General features: G+C 47.9%; 1 protein-coding gene and 1 non-coding gene across 5 annotated transcripts in view; one reads left to right on the top strand and one right to left on the bottom strand.

Annotated features, from left to right (window-relative positions):
- Positions 1 to 16,273, bottom strand: part of PC (pyruvate carboxylase) — a 108,641-nt gene that overhangs the window by 69,059 nt on the left and 23,309 nt on the right. The gene's annotated exons all lie outside the window — the stretch shown is intronic.
- Positions 5,521 to 5,582, top strand: LOC115893733. Its single transcript, XR_004053790.1, has one exon. It is a non-coding gene; the product is annotated as a U7 small nuclear RNA (small nuclear RNA).

Raw genomic sequence — 16,273 nt, 5'->3', positions numbered from 1 at the left:
ATGCTCAAAAAATATGAGTAAAGAACAAACACAGATAATCTACAAAATGATAATTCACTGCCAGGCAAGGAGGCATTTAATTCAACTCCAAACAGGCCCTGTCCCCTCGAGGCATTTCTACCATTGTCTCCAATTACACTACCAGGGACTGTTTAGTAGTAGTGCCAGGCAGGTTGTGGTGGCTCACACCTGTAATCCTAGCACTCAGGGAGGCCAAAGTGGGAGGATGGCTTGAGTCCAGGAGTTCAAGACCAGCCTGGGCAACACAGCGAGACGCCACGTTTAGAAAAAATAAAACATTAGCCGGGTGTGGTGGTGCGTGCCTATGATCCCAGCTACTCCAGGGGCTGAGGTGGGAAAGTCACTTGAGCCTGGGGGAGTTCGAGGCTGCAGTGAGCTATGATGGTGCCACTGCACTCCAGCCTGGGTGACAGAGCAAGACCCTGTCTCAAAAAAAAAAAAAAAAAAAAAAAAAAAAAAAAAAAAACTCTAGTGTCAGCAGGGTCCTAGGGTGCACCAGTGGGGAGGGCTCACAAGGTAAACAGACAGCTCCAGCAACCAGGCTCCAGCCAGGGAGGCAGGGAGGATGCTGCTGCCATAAGCTCCTCCCACCCTCCACTCCATTTCAGAGAGAGAGCATGGTGGATCTCTGAAACCTGCCTAAGGTTCCCCACGTTCTGTCAAGCTCCATAGCCAGACGCTGCCTGCTGCGGGCGGCAGATAACCACAGTAGGAGGGTGGCTTCCCCTGATGGGCCAGCAGGGTTAGGGCGCTCTCATTACCCACTGCCTGTGCAGCAGTGATCACAGCTGCAATCAAACAGGGAATGGCCTTCTGCCAGTCCCCCGTGATGACAGGAGATGGCTGGGGCCTTCTCCCTGCTGTGTCTTCAGCATGAAGCATGCGGCCTAGAACACAGTCCTGCTTGGTAAACAGTTATAGAGCAAAGGCAAGTCTCCCTAAACCACACGGCAGCCTCTGGAGCTGAGGGCCAGCTGCGGACCACTCCATGCCCTGTGATCCTGCACGTAGCAAGGGCTCCAGGGGTGATTCTGCTCCATCCATGGAGGGCTGTACCACGGCCCTGCCCTCAGGGGGAGCTACCAGGGAAGGAACTACAGGCCTCAGAGGTGGCATGCCAGGTTCGGAGACTTCCTCGATTTATCCTAAAGTCTCACGCTAACATAACAGAGAAGGCAGTCAGGCAAAAAATCCCGGCCCTGACAAGCACATGCTGTTGGGGGAAGCCCAGTCCCAGTCCTCTGAGGCCCCAGATTTGGTTCTGTCTCCCTTCTTTCTTTGTCCTTTACAGGCAACAGCCACTGCCTCTTTCAGCACTTTGAGATCAGTACTAACTACCCCTCCCATAGTCTCAGTCTTTCCTACAACGCTCTTTACAGCCTCTGCTCCCTCTGCTTTGGTCCTTCCTCCTCCTTACCCTCCAAAACAAACACACCAACTGCGTTTCTTTCAGCCACTGCTTCTGCTGGAACTCACCTATTCCCCAAGGGGCTGAGCAGGAACAAATGCCCTCTGTGCGGGGACCACGTCTCTTCCCCAGCTCTCACTCACCACACTTGGCGCAGCTCCTGTGGCCTTTCCCTTAGCACAGGTCAGGTCAGGCCCACAGCTGTAGACAGCAAGCCTGTCCTGCTTGTTGCCAAGCAGTTTCACTATTATTATTATTTTGTAGAGATGAGTTCTTACTGTGTTGCCAGGCGGGTCTTCACCTCCTGGGTGCAGGTGATCCTCTGACCTCGGCCCCCCACAGTGCTGGGATTACAGGCATGAACCACCATGCCTGACCTGCCAAGCAGTTTTGTATGTGCAGTTTGTACTCTGAACAGGGTTAAGGAGGACCTCACCATCTAAGCAAAGCATGGGCTTACAGGCAGCAAGTTACTCACTTCAATTTCTAGGGGCCCTGAGTTCCTAGGAGCCGCCAGTCCTGAGACCATGGCTTAGTCACCTTAGTCTCCCCAAAGGCTAACAGAGCAGTGATCCAAGAAGGTACTGGGTAGATATAGGGAACCAATAAACCTGAAGGGAGAAAAGCATGACACTGCAGAAAGTACACAAAATTTTGGAGCAGAAAGGCTGGGCGCGGTGGCTCACGCCTGTAATTCCAGCACTTCGGGAGGACGAAGCGGGTGGATCACGAGGTCAGAGATCGAGACCATCCTGGCTAACACAGTGAAATCCCGTCTCTACTAAAAATACAAAAAATTAGCCAGGTGTGGTGGCGGGCGCCTGTAGTCCCAACTACCCGGGAGGCTAAGGCAGGAGAATGGCGTAAACCCGGGAGGTGGAGCTTGCAGTGAGCAGAGATCGCGCCACCGCACTCCAGCCTGGGCGGCAGAGCAAGACTCTGTCTCAAAAACAAAAAAAAGATTTGGGAGCAGAAAACCTAGATTCCAGCTCTAGTTTGTCATGACCCTGAGCAAATCGTCTACAAACCAAGAGCCCTCACCCCATGCAGAAATGTTTTTGTTTTTGCTCTTTTGAGACAGGGTCTTGCTCTATCACCCAGGCTGGAGTGAGTGGTGCAATCTCAGCTCACTGCAAGCTCTGCCTCACAGGTTCAAGGGATTCTCCTGCCTCAGCCTCCTGAATAGCTGGGATTACAGGGGTGTGCCATCACACCTGGCTAATTTTTGTATTTTTAGTAGAGATGGGGTTTCATCGTGTTGGCGAGGCTGGTCTCAAACTCTTGGCCTCCCAAAGTGATCCACCCGCCTTGGCCTCCCAAAGTGCTGGAGGCCCAAAGTGTGAGCCACTGCACCTGGTCCTCCCTTAGAAATGTATATTAAAGCACTCTACTTATCAGAAGGGTCTATGCAAATTGGCATAGGTTTCCAGAGATCACCCTTCACCTTTTCCTACCTAGGATGGAGTTCAAGAGCATAAAGAATTGACAAGCTAAGGGGTCTGAACTTCTAGAACTAAGCTCCAAGGAAAACTAAAACCAAGCCGGGAGGACTGATGCTATTCTGTAGGCTGAGCTTGTTGCTTTGGACGCTGTCCTCAAGCTTGTCTTGTGTATGTGTGTTGCCTTAGCTAGATTTAAGCTTCAGAATGGGCTGGGCGCGGTGGCTTACGCCTGTAATCCCAGCACTTTGGGAGGCCGAGGCAGGCGGATCACGAGGTCAGGAGATCGAGACCATCCTGGCTAACATAGTGAAACCCTGTCTCTACTAAAATTACAAAAAATTAGCCAGATGTGGTGGCGGGTGCCTGTAGTCCCAGCTACTCGGGAGGCTGAGGCAGGAGAATGACGTGAACCCGGGAGGTGGAGTTTGCAGTGAGCCGAGATCACGCCACTGCACTCCAGCTGGGTGACAGAGCAAGACTCCGTCTCAAAAAAAAAAAACAAAAAAAAACTTCAGAATGTCTAACACCTACACGATGCCTGTTCACTGCTCTGGTGGACGTGACAGTTACTGACAAGGGGAAGCGGTCTGGAAAACCCTTGGCATTTTGTATAATAACAGAGAAATTTATTTGGTCTGAACTTGGGTTACCTGAGGGTAAGAGGCACCTGAGCCCAGCCTCAGCCTTCTGGGATTATGGCACTCATAATCCCTGCAGGGTGAGCTGCAGGGAATGACGTCGGTGGGCAGCCTAGAGCCTGGGATGGTCCATGAGGACCTCCTGCTGCAGGAAGGGGACAAACTGGAAGCTGGTTAGCTTTCCCCTAAGTTAGCACATACCCAATAGAGCACCCACCATAAACTGCAAAATCTATAGTCAAATGCCCAAGTCGCTTCCCCCACAGCAGCCTGTGAGCCCTCTAGGTGGTGATGGAAATAGCAAAGAAAACCCTTTTTCATCCTCTTAAAGAATTTTGCATTAAAGAAAAATTCATATGCAAGGCAATTAAAATTCCTCTTTCCATTCCCAAGTCCTATAGAAGGGAGGTTCACAAACTATAATGTTTTGAGTCCACTAGAACCAACTCTGTAATTAACATTCTACTTCTAGGCTGGGCGTCGTGGCTCATGCCTATAATACCAGCACTTTGGGAGGCCGAGGTAGGAGGACTGCTTGAGCCCAGGAGTTCAAGACCAGCCTGGGCAACAGAGTGAGATCTTATGTCAAAAAACATATATAAAATCTATCTATCTATCTATCTATCTATATATATATATATATATATTTTTTTTTTTTTAAACAGAGTCTTGCTCTGTTGCCCAGGCTGGAGTGCAGTGGCGCGATCTCAGCTCACTGCAGCCTCCGCCTCCTGGGTTCAAGAGATTCTTGTGCCTCAGCCTCCTGAGCAGCTAGGATCACATGCATGCACCACCAAGCCGAGCTAATTTTTTGTATTTTTGTAGAGATGGGGTTTCACCATGTTGGCCAGGATGGTCTCGAACTCCTGACCTCAAGTAATCCGCCCACCTCAGCCTCCCAAAGTGCTAGGATTACAGATGTGAGCCACCATGCCCAGCCCAACAAAATCTACTTCTGCCATTCTCTTTTTAGGGGTGTGGGTATAGAGATAAGTAGGGAGATAAGAGGCAGAAGAATAAATAAAAGGCTTCCTCACCCCCTAAGCCACGCTGAACACATGTGACCTCCAAATAGTCTTCTTACTCTGGCCTCAAAGCAGAGCCCCAGCCCAGTGAAGAAGGCCCAGGAGGAGGGGGCAGCAGCATTCAGAACTTCTCCCTGAAAGATTTCATCTATCCAGCAGTTCCTCTACTAAGGCAGCTCAGAGAGGAATTAAACCAAGTCCTGTTAAGTTTCCAGCATCCATATCAACAAGAGCGTTTCTGGAGAGTCCCTGAAGACTCCAGGGACTATGGGCCCAGGTGGACTATCTCAAGCTGTCTGGGTTAGCCTCAAAAGGTGAAATGAATGGAAAAAAATTCACATTTTCAAATTCTCTCTTCAGGCCAGGTGTGGTGGCTCTTGCCTGTAATCCCAGCATTTTGGGAGGCCAAGGCAGGTGGATCACTTGAGGCCAGGAGTTCCAGACCAGCCTGGCCAACATGATGAAACCCTGTCTCTACTAAAAATACAAAAATTAGCCAGGTGTGGTGGCACATGGCTGTAATCCCAGCTACTCGGGAGGCTGAGGCATGAGAATCACTTGACCCTGGGAGGCAGAAGTTGCAATGAGCCAAGATCGAGCCACTGTACTCCAGCCTGAGCAAAAGAGTGAGACTGTCAAAAACAAAAAAAACAAAAACCCTTCGCTCACACCCTTAAAGAACATTTTTGCAGAGCCCTGGGTGGGGCCTGTGTCTCTGAGATCTCTAGGACCTTGACAAGCTGGGAAGAAATGAGAAGCCATTGGCTGGCGAGGAGGGGCAGGGGGACAGGGTAGTGACAACAGTCAAATGGGCTCCAGCCAGAGGCAGTGAATACACCAGAGTTGAAGATCTGTGCTAGGAACAGCAAACAGATAACAAATGAGGGGAGAGGGATCTAACTCACTGAGAAAAGAATGAGGCCTGGTAGTGAGGGGCTTGGTTCAGGCATCCTCTTTGCATGAAGTCAGAACTGAAACTTAGGCCTTAGTGTTACAGCTGTTTTCGAATTTGTCTAGCAGGCTTTCAGATCTTTGCCAGAAAGCCCCATTAAAAACAAACAAACAAACAAAAACCTAAGTCTTAACTCTTGGAGAAGAGGCACAGAGATGCTGTATCACTCAAGAGGAATGCCTGGGTTTAGAAAACGGGCATCAGGTCAAAGGCACATCAGTGACCCAAACTTCTGCAAATGGCTTGCTAATAGCAGTTACAGCCTTGAAATGTAGGTTACCATGGTGCCTCACACTAAACGGTTGTTGAATGAACGAATGAATGAATGGACTCAGAATGAGGCTGGCTCATTCTGGTGATCAACACAGAGAGAAGGCTGTGTAAGTGATGAGGGAGGACCCAGAGTATACCACGCCTCTTGCTGGGGCACAGAGGAGGGGAGGAGGGGAAAGACGAGAGAGATGGTGTTCTCAGACTCCACAGGCCAACACAATGAATCCAGCTGGCTCAGAAGACACCCTGCACAAAGGTGCCAGGCTACTCATTGGCAGGGAACTTCCGATGAGTGTTCACCCAGCACCCCTGTCACCCTCCTATGGGCAACAGAAATCTCTCTCTTCTTTTTCCTGCCACAAGCCCCTGCCTAATAGCAGAAACTGTTAGCAAAGCCTTAAACTTAAATTCAACTTTGGAAAGAAGCCCCAGCTCTCAGATGATAATAAGGCTAGGACAAGCGGAGGGGGACAGGAAAATGGACATGGACCTAACACTGGAGAAAGTGGCAGCCCCGGGAAGGCCTGTCCCCTGGGGACCTGTTTGGAACATCAGAAAGGACAGAAAGCCAACCCTAGAAGCAACAGCTTCCCAGCAACCCCAAGAATCGCCAGGCCATTTCTTTGTCTTCGCCACACCCTCCTCCAAGCAGCCTCCCTGCCTTGGCTCCTTCCTTCTGTGGGGTATCAGAACTCCAACCTCCTCAGGGAACACAGCTGGGCCTGGATGCAAATGTAACATGCTCAAGACATAGAAATACAGGCATGAGGCCAAGCGTGGTGGCTCATGCCTATAATCCCAACACTTTGGGAGGCCGAGGCAGGTGGATCACCTGAGGTCAGGAGTTCGAGACCAGTCTGACCAACAAGGTGAAACCCCGTCTCTATTAAAAATACAAAAATCAGCCAGGTGCGGTGGCAGGTGCCTGTGGTCCCAGCTACTCAAGAGGCTGAGACAGGAGAATTACTTGAACCCAGGAGGCGGAGGTTGCAGTGAGCCGAGATCTCCAGCCTGGGTGGCAGAGCAAGACTCCGTCTCAAAAAAAAAAAAAAAAAAGAAAAGAAAAGAAATACAGGCGTGAGACAAGGGCAGTGTGGCTGAGGACGAAATGCCTTACTTGGCCCTTGGCTCAGCGGCCACCTGACTGCATCCATTTGTGCACCGGTTGCCTCGGTGTTGTGAGGAAGACAAACCACTTTCACTAGGGCAACGCGGGGCGTGGAAACCACCCCACTAAAACCCAGCTGCTTGCTAAAAACACTTCTCCTTAACATTCCTTCAAACCCTTGGGCAGGATTATCTTTCTCTTCACGATAGCCTTAAAGAAGCGGTATTTCAGGGAGGGAATACAAGGAAAAAGAGAAGAGAGGCCAGGGATAATTTGGTAAAACCGATGAAAACCAAAATGTCCAAGCAAAGAACCCTGCCTCCTCCCAGACCTCAGGCGTCGCGCCAGATGCTGCCGGGGTAGGAAAAATAAAATGAAGCCAAAGACTCTGCAAAAGACACAAGCACAGAAATGACAAAGCAAAAACCTGGAGCCATTCAGGGAAATAAAAGCACAAACACGTGGCCGTCTGGGGGTGGTGGCTTTGTTCTGGTGCAGGGGAAGGCAGGGGCATGGGCGGTGGGGTGGCAGACAGGAGCCTGGATCTGAGCTCTGCCACTCCCGGGCTAGATGACCCTGGACAAGTAGCTCACCCCTTGGAGCCTCAGTTTCTTCAAGGTAACACCTTTTACCTCCAGAGCTGTTGTAGTAAGTAGAGATAATACATGAAGAGGCCCCAGGAGAGCAGAACAAACTTAGTTGCTGTGATTATTCTACTGTTGTATTCTTTATATAAATTTAGTTCTAGATGAGGAAAACCCAAAGAACAGATCCAAAACCACCCAAGAATCCTACTCTCGTTTTCCCCATACTTTGAAACTGTCCCTGAGAATCTGACTGTCAAGGCTCTACAAAGAGAAAGATGCCCACCCCTCATATCACTCACGAGGGGTTCTCTCCCTCACCCCATCTTCCTCATGACAATTCCCCCGTGCTTGTGAATGAGGCCAGGGGTCCCTTTATCTCTGTACGGCCCAACCAGCACCTACAATCCCAGAATAGATTTACTGAAGAAGTAAAGGGGTTTCGGAAAGTCTTAAATAAGAGAGGAGAGTATGGAGCTGGAAATCTAAACAGAATAATGACAAGGATGAGGAGACAGCTACAGATGTACTTTCATTCAATAAATAACTGCACCATTCTAAGATTAAAAGAGTCTTTTAGTCATCATCATTGGCTGGGAAAAGCAATGAGCCTAGGCCGGGCGCGGTGGCTCAGACCTGTAATCCCAGCACTTTGGGAGGCCGGGGTGGGTGAATCACTTGAGGTCAGGAGTTTGAGACCAGCCTGGCCAACATGGCGAAACCCCATCTCTACTAAAAATACAAAATTAGCTGGACGTGGTGGTGCATGCCCGTAATCCCAGCTACTCGGAAGGCTGAAGCAGGAGAATCGCTTGAACCCAGGAGGTGGAGGTTGCTTGTAGTGAGCTGAGATCGAAAGAGCAAGACTCTGTCTTGGGGAAAAAAAAAAAAAGCAATGAGCCTAGCTAGCACTTCCAGAGGTGCATCCACGACTCCAGGGGTACCTGGTCTTCCTCCACTCTTTCATTTCTGTCTCTGACCCAGATCCCTACGTGGCTACCAGCAACACAGGCACAAGTTGTTTACCATCCACAAGGAAGCCCAGAGCCATAGACAGCTGGAGAAGACGAGGCTTCTGCATCACTGGGAAGGCTCATTAGTTTCACTTCATTTCCTAGGCTTTAACCCTGACTCTGATGAACTGTCTTGTCCAAGCTTGCTGTTAGCTAAAACAAGGGTTTCAGACAGGGAGGCAAAGGTATGAGATCATCCTTGTTTCTGGAAAAATGACTTCGAAGAAAAAAGCAAGGCACAGTCAATAACAGTAGCTTCATCAACAGAGAACGGCCCACCACTGCTGCCACATCCCATCTTGAGGTGTGCTGAGCAATGATGGCGCAGCAGGGAAAGGTGAACAGACAGTAATGTGAGGTAAGAGGTCAGGCCAGGCACAGCTCCACCGCACGAAAACGGGGAAAGGGAAAAGAGACCCATCAGTTCATTCCTTCCTTACAAAATAGCTATAGAATACATAGAATTTGCGTTTGCTTTTGTTGTTTCTGTTTTTGAGACAAAGTTTCGCTCTGTCGCCCAGGCTGGAGCGCAGTAGTGGCATGATCTCCATTCACTGCAACCTCTGCCTCCCAGATGCAAGTGATTCTCCCGCTTCAGTCACCCGAGTAGCTGGGATTACACGTGTGCAGGTGCACCACCACACTCAACTAATTTTTGTATTTTTAGTAGAGATGGGGTTTCACCATGTTGGCCAGGTTGGTCTCAAACTCCTGACCTCAGGTGATCTGCCCACCTTGGCCTCCCAAAATCCCAAAGTGCTGGGATTACAGATGTGAGCTACCACACCCAGCCAATACATAGGGTGTAAAAGGTCACAGAAAAGTACACAGCTTCAAAATGTCAGAAGACCTCAAGGCAAAAAAAAAAAAAAAAAAAAGAGAAAAAGAAAAAAAGTGGCCAAGCACAGTGGCTCATACCCATAATCCCAGCACTTTGGGAGGCTAGGGCCGGGGTATCACTTGAGGCCAAGAGTTCGAGACAAGCGTGGCCAACATGGCAAAATCATGTCTCTACTAAAATACAAAAATTAGCCAGGTGTGATGGCACACACCTGTAATCCCAGCTACTTGGGAGGCTGAGACACAAGAATCACTCGAACCCGGGAGGCAGAGGCTGCAGTGAGCTGAGATTGCACCACTGTACTCCAGCCTGGGCGACAAAGCAAGACTCTGTCTCAAAAAAAAAAGAAAGAAAAGAAAGGAAAAGTTGAGCCAGGCATGGTGGCTCACACCTGTAATCCCAATGCTTTGTGTGGCTAAGATAGCAGGATCACTTGAGGCCAGGAGATCAAGACCAGCCTGGGTAGCATAGCAAGACTCCATCTCTACCAAAAATAAAAAATTAGCTGGGCATGATAGTGCACACCTCAATTAAAAATAAAGGGAACAAATGGCACACTATTCTTCCTCCTTTTTTTTGGCACCATCTCAGCTCACTGTAATCTCCTCTTCCCAGGTTCAAGTGATCTTCCCACCTCAGCTTCCTGAGTAGCTGAGACTACAGGTGCGCACCACAATGCCTGGCTAATTTTTCATAGAGACCAAAAATTAGCATGTGTCAGGGTTTCACCATGTTGCCCAGGCTGGACTTGAACTCCTCAGCTCAAGCAATCCACCCATCTTGGTCTCCCAAAGTGACAGGATTACAGGCCTCGTGAGCCACTGCGCCTGGTCTATTACCCCTTCTTATTTGCAAACAAGAGAGACATGATCTTTGACAAAAGGACAATGCAGGAGGGGAGGCGAGTTAAAAAAAAAATAAAAAGAAGAAGGCAATGGCATCATACACTGTAGGCTACTGTCCAGCAGAAGGTATCTAAGAAGTTTTTTGGAAGAAAATGAGTCAAACAAACTCAAGATGCAGAGAAGATACTGACGATATGGCAAAAAGATAAGAAGCATGTTTTTTTGCAGATGTGGAACTGCTTGGAGGACTGTGATAAAGGCCACTGTCCAGGCAAGGCCATTATCTGAATCTTTTGTAATTAGCAGATATTACCTTTGTGATCAGAAAAGGCAAGCAAACTATTTCTATCTGAAATACACCACTTACAAACGTAAAATGTACAGCTCTTACTGAAAGGCTAATCGTTTAAGGAATATTGTCTTTTGAAATAATCTGGAACAGAAAGTAATTATCTACACTAATGAAACAGGAATAGCAAGCACAGATAACTCAATAAATATTTATAGAGTACTTCTTAAGTGCCTAGCATCACGTAGGAAGTAGAATTTTTAAAAAAGCGTATCAGACTTTGAAAGTAAGGCTTACCATTATCAATGATCACAAAACCCTGGAAATAACCCAAGTACTCAATAGGAGGCAAATGGTTAAACAAATCATGGCAAGTCAACACAACCGGGGACTAGGGACATGACCAACTAGCACTGTTTAATACATAGGCCCTAATAATGCACATATTCTAGTTACCAGTACTATACAGTCCAGTGGTTTTTAGCATATTTATAATGTTGGTAACCATCACCACTATCCAATTCCAGAACCTTTTCAATCAATCCAAAAAGAAACCTGGTACCACTAGCTGTCATTCCCCATTCCCACCCACCCCCAGTCCCTGGCAACCAGTAATCTGCTTTCCATCTCTATGGCCTATTCTGGATATTTCCTAGAAATGTCATATAATATGTGACCTTTTGTGTCTGGCTTCTTTCACTTAGCACAATGTTTTCCTGGTTCATCCATGTTGTAGCACGTGTCAGAACTTCACTCCTTTTGATGGCTGAACAACATTCCACTGGATGGGTAGGCCATATTTTGTGTTGCCATTCATTGGTTGATGAACATCTGGTCTGTTTCCACCTTTTGGCTCTTTGTTTGTGTTTTGAGATGGAGTTTTGCTCTCAAAGCCCAGGCTGGAGTACAATGGCACAATCTCAGCTCACTGCAACCTCTGCCTCCCGGGTTCAAGCGATTCTCCCACCTTCAGCCTCCTGAGTAGCTGGGATTACAGGCATGCACCACCATGATGGGCTAAATTTTTTTGTATTTGAATAATGCTGCTGTGAATGCTCATATGTACATTACGTTTTAAATATGTAATTTTTAACTATCCAGGCTGGCCTCTCCTAGTCATGCTTTAATTAGTCAAGGACTTGAACTCAGCAGTGTGACTCTAAAGCTCGACTCCCAACCACACCAGTGTACTCCCGCACCCCTCTGGTTTTCATTCTCTGATAGGAAACACACACAGCAGCCTAGGAATGTGCTGGATGGCAGTAGAAATTTAAAAGTCACTGTTAAAAACAGCCAGGCAAGCCTGAGGGCAGTGGCTCATGCCTGTAATCCCAGCACTTTGGGAGGCTGAGGTGGGTGGATTGCCTGAGGTCAGGAGCTCGAGACCAGCCTGGCCAACACAGTGACACCCCATCTCTACTAAAAATACAAAAAAACTGCCGGGTGCGGTGGCTCACGCCTGTAATCCCAGCACTTTGGGAGGTCGAGGCAGACAGATCACGAGACAGGTGATCGAGACCAGCCTCACCAACATGGTGAAACCCTATCTCTACTAAAAATACACAAAAATTAGCTGGGCGTGGTGGCAGGCACCTGTAATCCCAGCTACTCAGAAGGCTGAGCCAGAAGAATGGCATGAACCTGGGAGGCGGAGCTTGCAGTGAGCTGAGACGGCGCCACTGCACTCTGGCCTGGGCGACACAGCGAGACTCCATCTCAAAAACAAAAAACAAAAACAAAAAATTAGCTGGGCTTGGTGGCAGGTGCCTGTAATCTCAGCTACTAGGGAGGCTGAGGTAGGAGAATCGCTTGAACCCAGGAGGCAGTGGTTGCAGTGAGCTGAGATCGAACCATTGCACTCCAGCCTGGGCAACAAGAGCAAAACTCCATCTCAAAAAAAAAAAAAAGCTAGAAACTGGGATACTAACTCTGGGTTCTGCTTTCCCCACTTGAAAGGGCTGGATGGTGTCAAGCCTACTCAAGGGGAGAGGGTAGTAAGGAAGCCTGGAGACTAGATCATGGGAAACAGGAAAGGTTTGTAGAATTGGGACTAAGAGAAATAAGAAAATAATATAAAGGAGAAATTTACACGAAGAGACAGAGAGGGAAATAAGTTTTGAGATGAATAATACCAGCAAACATAACAATATACATCTGCTCGTTGATTTTGGCCACAGACATGAAGTCACAAAGGGACGTGTGGATTTCAGATGCCTATGTTGTGCTACCGCTTGGCTCCAAGGTCTACCACCTTCAGAAGCCCACCTGTGGCAGGCCGGGTACAGTGTCTCACTCCTGTAATCCAGCACTTTGGGAGCCCGAGGCGGGTGGATCACGAGGTCAGGAGATTGAGACCATCCTGGCTAACACGGTGAAACCCCATCTCTACTAAAAATACAAAAAAAATTAGCTGGGCATGGTGGCGGGAGCCTGTAGTCCCAGCTACTGGGGAGGCTGAGGCAGGAGAATGGCGTGAACCTGGGAGGCGGAGCTCGCAGCAAGCCAAGATCATGCCACTGCACTCCAGCCTGGGCAACAGAGCAAGACTCCATTTCAAAAAAAAAAAAAGCCCACCTGTGGCAGACATGGCTACCCTGCCAAACACATAAGAAAGTATGACTAACATGCCAAGGCTAAAAGACCACCCAGGCTGGTCAAATGAGGCACCTAGAAATTGTCCACTGCAGATTCAGGCAGGGACCTGCAAACCCAGGAGGGCAGCAGCTACAGTTCATCTTAAGGACTTCAGTGATTAGTCACATCATAAATATTCTAGTTTAAACTTTTAATTGTAAAAAGAATGTCTAAAATGGCCCTGAGAACAGACGGGTTTGGTGAATGTGATAAGGAGAGCAGGGCAGGCTGATAGCAGACCAGGGGCAGAATCACTAAAGAGCCAGGAAGGCCTCTCCCTGGCAAACGAGGGGAACCTGGAGAGCAGAGTGAACATGGGAAGAGAGACCTTGTGTGAACAGGGCGAGGAGAGGAGGGCGGCTGACTGAACACTGCACAAGGCACAGCTTCACAGCATAGACAGAACATGCTAGAAAGGGGGTGGCTACAATCGCTGAACTCAGAAGGCAACTTGGAGAACTGAGACAATGAAATCTACAAAATTCATGTGGAAAAAGTGGAAGGGGAGAAGGGAGCACTAGAAAAGAGAGAACATGAAGAAAGAACAGGCATTCTGAAGGAAAGTTTCTTTTTCATGTGTGAATACCATTAGGAATAAGGTAGATATCTATTTAAAAATGCTGATCTGGGAAATAAAACCTGTGTATTTACGAACACATCAATAGGTGATGGTCCCCTCGTCTTCTCCTCTGCAGAAATGTGCGAAATGGAAGGCCGACTACTCCTGGAAGTGAAGTTCATTCACAGCTTGGTGTCCAAGGGGCAGCAGTGAACCTCCCTGAGACTCAGGGGCTGAATGTTGTGACATGGGGCCAGTCCTTTAAAATGTGGAAGGCAGGCAAGCATTGAATGAGATCAGACACATGAAAGTACCTTGGAAATGGTAAGGCACTACAAAAAGATAGTAATCTCTACGTAGATTAAATAAAACAGGTACCCTTTTCTGTATTCAGACAATAGGACGACATAAAATGGCTTGAAAAAAATTTTTTAAAAAAACAAGAATCAGGCCAGCCTGAAATCAGCACCTACCAAGATGAACTTGGCAGCAGAATGACCATGGGGTGTTCAGTCTATCTAGTAGTGCAAAAAAAGAAAGCATTAATTACTATTATTTTTGAGACAGAGTCTCAAAAATCTCAAAGTGCAATGGAGTGATCTCGGCTCACCGCAACCTCCGCCTCCTGGGTTCAAGCGATTCTCTGTTCTCAGCGTGCCGAGTAGCTGGGATTACAAGCATGTGCAACCTTGCCTGGCTAATTTTGTATTTTTAGTAGAGATAGGTTTTCTCCATGTTGGTCAGGCTGGTCTTGAACTCCCGACCTCAGGTGATCCACACACATCAGACTCCCAAAGTGCTGGGATTACAGGCATGAGCCACTGCACCCAGCTGTGAGCATTAATTATTATAGGCAATTTCAGAAATCAAAAGGATAGAATAGCAAAATATTTGGGAAGGAAACACTACATGAAAGTGAGAATCTGCAACCAGGGACAAGGAGGGTCAGGGTCTAAAATAGGGTCATATCGTTTTCAAAAAGGGCCTGTGTACAATTCCTGCTCTCGAAGCAACCCTATCTGTACTACTTATTGAATGCTAGAATGGACTTAGCCACCATCTAAGACTTACCTGGTACCGATGGGTCAACCACAGATCTTTAAACCAGAAGAGGCTGACCCCAGAGATTCTATCTCCCATTATAAATCCATAAAGTAGCCTTCTGGGACAAATCAGTGTCATGTGAGTTTGAAACATGAGTCAGATTTCCAGGCCCAAACACAGTACTAAAATTTTGGGGGAGTGGCCGAACCCACTTCCGTCTCATCACTGTGGTGCTGGCAGCCTTACTTCTCAAATGTGAAAGCCAGCAAGCCCTGAGAATGGAAGCCATAACCCTAGGGATACAAAGGCTCATCTTGAAAGTGCTACTTTATTTTTGTTGTTTTTTTTTGAGACAGAGTCTCGCTCTGTCCCCCAGGCTGGAGTGCAGTGGCACAATCTCAGCTCACTGCAAGCTCTCCCTCTCAGGTTCAAGCGATTCTCTTGCCTCAGTCTCCCAAGTAGCTGGGACTACAGGTGCCTGCCACCATGCCCGGCTAATTTTTGTATTTTTAGTAGAGACATGGTTTCACCATGTTGACCAGGGTGGTCTTGAGCTCCTGATCTCAAGTGATCCACCCACCTCGGCCTCCCAAAGTGCTGGGATTACAGGTGTGAGCCATGGTGCCCGGCCTTTTTATTTTTTATATATTTTTTTGAAATAGAGACGGGAGTCTCACTATGTTGCCCAGGCTGGTCTCAAACTCCTGGGCTCAAGTGATCTTTCCACCTTGGCCTCCCAAAGTACTAGGAATACAGGCGTGAGCCACCACACCTGGCCAAATTAAATTTTGTCTTAAAAGCATAGGCAAGAAAATAAGGAACACTCAGGCTAAAACCCTAAGAAGGAGAAACCAGGGAGACAAATTAACACTGAAGCTTTTATCTAGAGGGCATTTGCAGAACTAGGTAAACCTGAGCTTCAGTTTTCAAAGCCTCAACAGGTCACAGAAGCACCGCCCAGAGCCCAGCCATGGTGGGAAATCTAAAGAGGTCTTACCGCTAGAGAAGTTGGGACTTCCAAAGGATACTCCCTTAACCTAACAGTGAACCACAAAAAACGTGATCTGCCCTTCCCTGTCCCCAAGAACTACCTGCAAGAAAAATCAACTGTCTAAATCCTTGGCACTGAGCAGGTAGAAAAACAAAAAACTCCCCCCAAGAAGCTTCAATCACAAAGCAGCCCTCACACAGACTTGCAGTCCAAAGTTGTACTACCCGGGTAATTAGAAAATACTCTGTCTATACTGCTGTATATACTGTTAGTAGCAGAAGGGCAAATTAGTTTTCGAAACCTCAAAACTTTGGTTTCCGATAATCTAGAAGAGTTAGACATGCCAGCAACTCCACTCCTAGTTTACACCCCAGAGAAATTCTTGCTCATGTGTTCCAGGAGCCATGTGCAAGAATGTTCCTGCCAGGTACGGTGGCTCATGCCTGTAATCCCAGCACTTTGGGAAGCTGAAGCGGGCGGATCCCCTGAGGTCAGGAGTTCAAGACCAGCCTGGCTAACACGGCAAAACCCTGTCTCTATTAAAGATACAAAAATTAGCTGGGCGTAGTGGTACACGCCTGTAATCCCAGCTACTTGGGAGGTTGA

Source organism: Rhinopithecus roxellana, chromosome 15 (assembly GCF_007565055.1).
Source record: "Rhinopithecus roxellana isolate Shanxi Qingling chromosome 15, ASM756505v1, whole genome shotgun sequence".
Taxonomy (NCBI): Eukaryota; Metazoa; Chordata; class Mammalia; order Primates; family Cercopithecidae; genus Rhinopithecus; species Rhinopithecus roxellana.
Note: the sequence above shows the minus strand (reverse complement) of the source record. Positions and strands in the feature narration are given on the sequence as shown.